This window comes from Solanum pennellii, chromosome 11 (genome assembly GCF_001406875.1).
Source record: "Solanum pennellii chromosome 11, SPENNV200".
NCBI classification, from domain to species: Eukaryota; Viridiplantae; Streptophyta; class Magnoliopsida; order Solanales; family Solanaceae; genus Solanum; species Solanum pennellii.
In genome coordinates, this window is record NC_028647.1 from 60472169 (window position 1) to 60482993 (window position 10825).

Genomic DNA, 10825 nt, shown 5'->3' on the forward strand with positions numbered 1-10825 from the left:
ATTGATGTATTCGTGCCATACTTTTGTATACTTTATATATATGTACGAATATTCTCTTTTATATCATTTTATTTGTAATTTTCTATTTCAAATATTATATTACTCAAATATAGTTATAGATTCAATTTTTGTTGATCATGACCAACATCACAAACCCTTGGGGGCACAACAATGATTTGGCTTCCACTATATATCATATTTTTTGTTATTATTTATTGTAATTATATCATTTTATCTTACAAGTTTTAAATGGTTATTATATCATAAATATGTTTATCAAACCTCTTAATTTGTCCCATTAAGGATGATTGGGTGCCATCACTATTTTGTGATAACATACAACTTTAAAATGTAAATATATCACCATTTAGGTCTATAAATTGTTTCCATATATACCTAAAGGGATTTGAAATCTATTTTTTAAAATTAATTATCCAATGATATGAATTGTAATAAAATAAATAAATTTTTATCGGTTTATCTTCTCAAGCTCAACCCCTATGAATTGTAAGTTATAGTAGAATGTATTTTTACCTAAATAAATTTCATGGGATGTAAATCTAGATAGTCAAATCAGCATGTACTAAATATTTAATGATTAATTTTTTAAAAAAAAATAAGACTACTTTGGATTCTTGAATTTTATTTTCTCCATTTTACATTACTTGAGTCATGTTTATTTCACACACTCTTTAATTTATTTTTAAATTAAAAATATATTTTATTAAATCAACGTTATTATTAATTATATTTTGAAATTCTTCATATAGTTATTTAATATTAAAAACAGTAAAAAATATTCTTAGTATTATTTAATTGAATGAATATAATATTAAATATGTTTTTTTTATATACTAGCCCATTAAAATAAAAAGAAAAAAAAATATAATAAATAGATAAAAGATTAAATAATTGTGTTCGAAGGTGGTTAAAGTAGCAAAAACAATTTCTCAGCCAACCAAGATGGGTTGTGATACAAAATGATGAGACTGATTCATCATTAATTATAGATCCATAATTTTCGAACCCTTACTAATAGAGAATTATGTTTTGGACCCCAATTTTTGAATGGAGTCTATAATATAAAATTTAAATTTAATTAAAATTTTAATATAAATTTCAAATATTCGATGAAAAATTAAAAAAAAAAATATTACCTTGATGACAAGTAATAAGAACCACAACTTTTAACATGGGGGTGGGGGGGGTTAAATTAGCTTTATTTGTCAAGTCTAGTCTTTATCTTCCCCTTATATTTTGTGGGTCTCTTTTATAGCAAATGGACAAAACAATTCTCACTATTCACATCAGCTTCACAGGGAAATGTTCCCTCTCTCCCCCCACCAAACATTTTCTTTTCACTCAATTATTTTTTCTATATACTTATTAAAAATAATTATTTAAAAAAAATAATTAATAGTAGCTTTACTTGTAACAAATGATAAATGAGTTGTGATTAGATTGACGTATTGAAATATTTTTTATATTATATAGTCTAATTGAGTATGAAATTAAAAAAAATCTAAAACATATAGAGTGTGATTAGATTGACGTATTGAAATACTTTTATATTATATAGTCTAACTGAATATGAAATTTTAAAAAATATAAAAAATGATAAATGAGAGTGTGATTAGATTGACATATTGAAATATTTTTTATATTATATAGTTCAATTGAATATGAAATTTAAAAAATATAAAAAGATTTTAGGGTGTTTTTAAGTTTAAAATAGAAGAGTATACATTTGTGGGACTTTTTTAAGCATAAATAAAATATTGATAACGTCTTTAAATATTTGTCAAATAAAAAGAATATGTCGCTAAAAAGGAAATTGTTTTCTATAAATTGAGATTAAAAAAAAGTATAATATTATCTAGTTGATTCTTTATTTTTAATTTTTAATCTTACTTAATAAATGATGAGATAGATTAATACGATATGAATCAATATATATTAAACTGTGATCAAAGAAAAAATGAACATAGTCAACTTATTTACTTTAGTTAATTAAATCTGTTTTTTTAGTTAATACATTCCGTAAATAAAAATATGACATGATGTAGCTATTTATTATTATCTGTCTTGATAATAGATGATATGATATGACATAGTATATGTTATTTACAAGCGAATAGTTTTGATTGATGAAACACATGAAAGAGTTCAAGCAAGTAAAAATAGGCATAACCAGATATAGAAAACGAGATCAAAATAATTATTTTAGCATTATCTAACTAATCTTTGTAATAGCTCAAACTCTAAAATACTTCAAGTAATGGATAACATATTGTGTCTCTAAAACTTCACCCACAACTCCCTTGTACTATGTTGGTAGGCGTTTGAACATGCGATTTTATGTTTCAATATCAGATTACGAGACGAAATTAAGTTTAGATATATAATTATAAGCTGATTTTGTATAAATTTGTAACTTACCCAAAAAAATGATTTGAAAATTTCAAATCATTATTAGGATATAACGGTTATTCTAACAAAAAAAAATTATTACTTTAAATCAATCCCCACTTATCATTTATATTCACCAAATTCATTATTTTTAAATCAATTTTATTTACCTATCAAATGACTCAAATCAACAATATAGGTTTGTCTTTTCAGTCACATAATCGAGAAATGAAATTCAACATAAAAAGATTGTTTGTACTATGTGGGAGGATTACATTAAAGATTGGTACACTATAACTTATGTTTAAGTTTATTTTTTATTAAATAAAAATTTGTTAATAAATATTGTATTATTTAGAATAGCTTTGCGATAGTGTATTATGAGATTTTATATTACTTATTTTGTAAGATTATTAAAAAAAATCAGACATTTTAATAATTTTACAAACTTATGATTTTTTTTAATGTTTTTTAAAAAAAAACAAAAAATTAATCAATTACTACTCCTTACATTCCCCACTTAACATGAGTTACTTGTTTTTCTTTCTGATAGTATAATTTTTTTTTTCATATTTCAATATCAAGTAGCAATTTAATTTTAAAATGTCTATATTATTCTGAAATGATTTATATTTATATAAATATTTATTACTTATTTTAGATAAATAAGTTTAAAAATACTAATTTCTTTCTTAAATTTCATATCGAATCAATTACTTCATATAAAATTGATAATGAAATACTACGTTCTCTGTCTACACTGCCCAACTAACATCCTTATAAATATCTTAAAATAATATTTTAGACAACTATTATTAGACGGAGAAAAAGGAGAAAATATGAGAGAACACAAGTGTCGTTATCCATTACACATCCCCAAAAATCTAGTCAAGATTTTGTGTTGCGTGTTAGTAACGCGCTAAGACCGAGAGTGTCAATACTCTTACCCCTCAAATAGTGCACGTTCACTTTTTTAGAAAACAATTTTTTATTTTATTTGATACGTTCTTTAACAAAGATAATCTCGTATCTTATGTAAATTTAAATTTAAGAATTTTTATCAAGAATGAAAAAATATTCATCTCTTCGTTATAATTTTTATTAATTTTTTTTTTTAGAAAAAACAAATTAGACAATGACAAACTTCTTTGTCCTTTCTACATTTTTCAATTTTCACATACTTTCCTTCTTTTCATTGAAGTCTTTTAATTTTTTAAAAATTAGAGATATATTATTATTAAATCAATTTCATTCATATATTTTTAAAAAAATCTAAATTCTTTTGATGAAAGGAGGGAACTCAAAATTTAAACTTAGATTCTCTTTCTAAATTCAATAAAAGGGAGTAACTTTTTGGTGCTTTTCAAGAGTCATTACACCTTTCCCACATCATTCCTTTGATTTCAAAATGATCACTAAAGTATCTCTCTCTCCAAAATATGCTCCTAACGGAGTTTGTTAAATGGTCAGCAAATTTGATTAAAAATATAAAAAAGTTTATGATTTATTTAAGTTGGTTTATTTTTAATTTTAATTAAAATATATCAAAGTTTAAAAAGTTTTAAAAGGTAAAATAATATAGGTAAAATATTATTTTGGCTAAAAGTATTTTTTCATGGATATCTTCAAAATATTTTTTAATAAAAGTAATTCTGTATTTACGAGATTGGACTCAAAATTTTTGATTAAGAATGAATGAGTACTTGTCACTCTATCATAATCTTAATTAATAAAAATTAATTTTTTTTCCGACCGTTATATAATAAAATTAAAATCCTATTTTTTAACCCACTTTCTAGTAAAAAAAATAAATGATAATTCGAAATGTGTGAATAAATGCTTTTATGCCAAGAAGTCAGGCAATGATTTTAAAATTTCAAACTATTTGTTCCGTTCATTATTAGTTGTTCACTTTTTTTTTATTCGCCTCTTGAACATCATAAATAAAAAGGCATAGTTTTATAATTTGCTCATCGTTATTTTTATTTGTCACATATTTTTATTATATATTTTCATTTTTAGTTATCACTTTTGACATATAAAAAAATAAGTAGAGAAAATGAGAGTTTAAACAGTCAGTCAATAGAACTATTAAAAATCTCCCTATCTTCTTCGATATTGAAAAGCTACATAGAATAAAAATAAGTAAAATTTAAAAGTATTTAGTAAAATTGAGTACAAAGTTTAGTATTTTGTAAATGTTATCTTTATTGTATTTGTCCCTAGCAAAGTTTTTTGTGTTTAGGTCAAAGGGTTTTTTTCCAAACTACTTCACCTTCCATGTCATTATGCCATTGATATGAGAGGCATAGTTAATGCATGAGGAGTGGATAAAAGTGCAAATTTGAAGAATTCATTGGGTGAAGATAAATATTGTTGAAATTTGGAAATTGTTTTGCTGTCTTGTCCAAAGACACCACCTAACCCCCTCCAAACATTAATGTTTTTCATTTCTTGGAATTAAAAATAAGTAGAGATTGGGACACATGGGGGTGGGGGGGTCTATTCAAAGATTTTGATTATAGCATGCTTCTATAGTAGTACCATATTATTGCTGGCTAGGTAAGTTTATACCAAATTAATGAACACTTAAATCATATGTTACGCATAAGTATATATTTTTGGGTTAATGTTTACGTGATTCGATTAATTTTATGAGATATTTATCACGTTTAACTAACAAAAACTAGGTTTAAATTCTAGCTAGGATCCATTTTTTCATAAAAAATATTTATTTATTTTTAAAATAGAACAATGATAGATGACGAGAATTTAATCGAAAATGTAAAAAGTCTATAATATTTTTATTTCAAATTTTGCGTTTGTTCCCTCAATACTTTTTCCTCCAAAACAAAAGTAACTTTTCTTTTTATTTCCCAAACTCCTTGAACTATTTTCTTTACATATTTTTAATTATAAAAGAAAAAAAAAAGAAAAAAACTACATACATATTGGTCTAAATAAAAGTTATATATGTATGGAAAGAAATATAAAATTAGTCAATTTCTCATGTATTGGAAATCTTTCTCATTTACTAAAACATAATTAATAAATTAATTAATTAAACAAAATGTAAATTTAACAAAGAAGGGTATAATCGTCAAAAAGAAAATTAGTTTATATTGTACATATATATTTGGGCCATTATGGCGAAAATGATTTTTCCTTTGAAATATTTTTTTCAGTGTTAGTCGAATATTAGCGTTTGATCTTTCAATTCAATTTGAAGTTGTATTTTAACTTGTTTTTCACTTTGAAGTTGTATTTAAGTGCCTTCAAACAAACATTATTTCATTTGTTCTTTGAAAAATGTACAATCCAAGACAGCTTCATAAATTTAAAATAAAGTGAAAATTAATTGAAATCTATGGCTGAACGTTTACTTGAAATCTGATTTTTGTGGATACAAATTTTGGATTTATGAACATAAATTATTTGATTTATTGAATTTGAAAGTTATTATTTTATAACAATTTAGCTCGCTAGTGATATTATTCGCTTTAAGCTTAGATTCATACGATTATAAAACGAATCACTAAGGTGTAATATTTGTTTACTTATATACCTACCTAACGTCGTGTTTTGTCAGTGTGTCCTAAGAGATAGAGTGTCATATATACCTTCTTATGACTCAACATCCTCACTGATGTTTGCCCCCATCGCATGACATTTGTCTAGATTCAAAACTAAGGTTTATTTTGTTTTTTCGAAATTTATCTAAACTCAATTGAACTTTGATTTACCATCGACAAGGTTGACATACAAGTGACTATGATACAATATGTAACACTCAAATCCATTAGTGATATTGTTGGTTTTGGATTTAAAAGCAAACGACTTTAAAACACGTCAAAAAGCGTAATATATAATTATTTATGTATCCAATTATCTTTTATATATTTTTTCGATTTGAGGCTCTTTATCTTAAGATATATATCATATATTTGTACCTATTGAATAGATTTTTAATACATCCCTGAATATATAACTTGTATACTAATATCATGTTTAGCCAAATTATAAAATCTATTAATTTTACAAAATATTTTCTTATCAGTAGTATTTTATTTATTTAAAAAGACAACTTTTTCTGAGCAATATTTTATGTTTGGCTATACAATTTTAAAAATATTACTAAAGCAAGTATTTTTAATTTTTTTTATAAATTTTTATTTAAGTTTTCAATAACTTGATCAAACAAAGTTACAACTGCTAAAATAGTCTGATCAAATTTAAATACCCAAATTAAGTAATTCTATAATTTAATTCAATGTTATGGGCTCCACATAATTGGGCAATCATGCACATAAAATCTCCATAATGTCTAACAAGTCGTGCAATTTTTGAAGAAATTATCACGAGTTTCCTTTGCCAAATTTGGTGAAGTAGAACTATTTCATACTCTTTAAATTTATTGGTTAGATATATGTTACTTTCTTCCGTTTATATCAAGTGAATTGAGTATGATATTTTTTTAAAAAATATAAATTATAGGCTACTTTTGATTATTTTCATATCGTAATATCCTAGAAAATGTAAATTAATTAACAATCTCATTAAATGAAATATACATGTGAATAATGAAAAAGGTCTTAACGATTCACTTAATGTGGACTCGAGGTAGTACTATTTATACATACTTAATAAACTATTAATATATATTTGTGCAAAAGATATTGAGTTCAAATGAACTTAGAATTTGTATCCTAATAGATATCCTGTTTGGTCAATTTTTAAAACCTGAAAAATATATTTTTTTTTATGTCTGAAGTGCTACTCAGAAATATATTCTTAGAGGACTAAGAATATCAATTTGTGTTTCACCTATTAATTTTGAAAAATACCTTTGTTAATATTGTAGTAGTACTTTGTGTTTGACCAATGTTTTAAAAATAGATATATATTTTTTTTCTAAAGGAAACACTTTTAAACTTCTCAAAAAATTTGACTCTATCTCTGGTGTTAGGTGGTATATGTTAGTATCACTTTAATTTATAACTCCTAATATTAAATTGCTTGATTTAATTTTAAGTATCCAAAATAAGTAAATGTAGTTTAATTCAATGGTATGGAACCCACATAATTTGGCAATTAAGCACATTGAAGTTTGAACCTCTATATAATATTTAACAAGTGGTGCAATTTTTCCTTTTCCAAATTTGGTGAAGTGGAGATAATTATTAGAACTATTTTCTAATTAAATCTATCATTTTCACACTCTTAAAAGAAATTATAAAGAAAAACTAGCACACCTCAAGATAGGTACCAATAGATATTTAATATTATAAATTATATTATATTTAAACTATTCATAAGAAATAAAAAAATCACAAAGAGTTTCGTCTTTGCTTTTCATTTATTTGTTGTATAAATAATTAATGATATTTGTAAAACAGAAGACATCTTATATATGATTGTGAAAGTGGTATATATATGTGATTTAAGAGGATATTTTAAGAATTTAAATTCAAGATATTTTAGCTCGAACATTTTTATTTTAAGTTATTAAGTATTAAACAAAAAATACACCGAATTGATTTTTATATATATGATTACTTAACTTGACTATTTTAACAATAAACATGTATTTATCATATTTTGAGATGACCTTGAGGAAGTTTAACACTAAAATCATAATTGCTAGAAAATGTATGCATTGATATGATTGCTTGCAAGAGGAAATTAATCTTTCCTCTTTAGAGTTATAGATGTTTGTTTTTGATGTTATTAATATGAGGTTTTGATTTTCATATAGTCATAATTGCCTATTAATTCCATTTTTGTGTCTTGCTTTTATATGATGGGTGCTTTGTTGAATCAAGTCAATTGAAGGTAGGGATTGATTTATAACCATTGTGTTCAATTCTTTTTCATTTTGTCTCATCTTCTATCATTTATCTTTTTTTTTTTTGTTCTTAGTGTTAAGATTTTAATTTTTCGTATCTTGATATTTTATCAATTGACACGAGTTTGATACAATTCTAAGAGTGGAATAAGAAAAATAATTTTTCTTAAATAAATAAAGTAAGAGAAAAAGGGATAGAAAGGTAGAACAAAATGAAATCAAAGACAATCAAATCTATTAAGAGGATTGACCTCCTAAGAATATGCAAAGGGAATCTAACCTATTAAAAAGACCTCAAGGGAATTAGATTCCCATCAACCTTTCTTTTCAAATTCAACTTAGTCAAAAGCTTCAACAAGCTCATAATGCTCTCAAAAAGTGTTTAGTTTTCAACAATCAAGATACTCTAAGAGCTTGATTGATATCTATATTCAAAACTATTTATTTTTAGAAATATTTTTTAAAAATAGATTTTCAGGTAAGTGTTTTTGAAAAAACAAAATTTATGTTTGATTAATTCATTTGAAAAGTGCTTAAGCAACTCGTGTTTGACTAATCTTTTTTAAAAAAATTGTTTTTTGAGAGTCAAATTACCAAAAAAGGAACGTATTAATTTACTTTTAATATTAAAATTATTTTATAAAGAGAAACTATTTTAATTTTCTATACTAAATTAATTAAATTTTTATTTTGTTATATTAAATTGTACAAATTCAAATTTTCAATCAATATTATACTTCATTTCGGAATGGCTGAAATCTTTAATCGGTTTTTTCTAATCTTGCATTAATATTGTTGTTAAACGTAATAAAATAAAATAAAATTTTGTTATATAAAATAAATAAAAAATTTAAATGAAACTCAATATTAATAAGAGATATATTGGTAAATATGTATATATGAAAGCGATATGTTAGTTTCTGCTTCTAATTTTTTTTAAAAAACGAGAATTTCTAGCTTCCTACTAACAGTAGAAAAACTACATTTGCTTTCATTTAAAAGCAATTTTATTATTTTCCAAATGCTTCATTTTTCAAAATAAGTACTCCCTCTGTCCTATTTACTTGTCAATATTTTCTCTTTTAAATGCCCCTACTTGTCCATTTTGACAAATCAAGAAAGGACAATTTTTTTTCCTATTATACCCTCGCTTAAACTTCTTGAGAATTTCTAAGTTTTAATTCACCCTTTATGAAACCATAATAAATAAGGGTAAAATTGTAATTTTACTATACTAATTATTGTTATCTTAATATTTGTGTCATTTCTAAAGTAGACAACTAAATAGGGACAGAGAGAATACTTTTTTTTCTCAAAATAAATGCTTTTGGCCTTTAAACAACAATGCAAAAACAAGCTCCAAGTCATTTGTAATTTTGGCTAGTGTTGAAAATAATTTCAGTCATGACAAATTTATCCTCAAACATTTTAACTAATATTTAGCCAAAAAATTGATTAGAAAGAACAAATGATAAAAAATCTGAGGCCAAACTAGTTGAAAAGAGAAATAAATTAGCACCAAAACAAAACCAAACAACCACAAATTCACAAAACAATTTTCAAATTTTATATCACAAATACAAAGGAAAATATTATCTAGATAGGAAAAGTTGGAACACCAAAAATCAATCTAGAATATGTTGGAACTAATGAGATGATAATGAAACAACAAGCCCAAATATATCTTGCCAAATCCATGTATCCGAAATCTTTTTCCAAGATGTTAGGAAAAACTTTGAATTTTCTAAACCAACATCTTGAACACTACTGGCTCTGATACCATGAAAGTTAACAAAACTTCGTATTTTATCATAGGAAAAATTATACAACTAAGCTAATATTAAAGTAGGTAATTATGCTACATGACTATAATTTTAATTAGGGAAATTTTTCAAAATGTCAATATTTTAGTATTTAATAGGGTATAGTGTCAACACTTTCAATATTTAGTGATAATGTCAAAATTTGACCTTATTATGTATGTTAATTATATTTTAATTATTTTGTTTAATTAAAAAGAATACAGAATTTATATAACAAACAGGAGCTATTTAGGGGAGAGAAAATTTATAAAAAGTAACAGATGCTTAAAACTCTCAACATCAATTACAACTTATACAAAAACTGAACGATAAATCTGTCCATTATTCATGATGTTCATCAATTACAAAAAAATTCTTGCAAGGTTTATGTTTTGGAAAATAATCTGGGTAAAAGCTTTTTGGAAAATAAACAGGATGGAAAAATCGAAAGTCAGGTATGTTTTAGTTAATTAATCCTTATTTTTTTGTATTTGATTGTGATTTCATGTGATTTTGCTTGTATAATTATTAATCATATGTATTTGCATTTTGAATTTTTATGTATTTTGATCAATGCAATTATCATTATTTTTTCTGGGTTTGTTGACATTGCTTTTTTTTTTTTTCAAATTTAAATATACTGATTTATTGTAAAAAAAAGACTATTTTGATTTGAATTTGTTTTGTAACTTTGTATAAACAGAATACAAAATACATTAATTATATGAAATACAATATACAATTCCAAATCTATAGATACAAAAATACA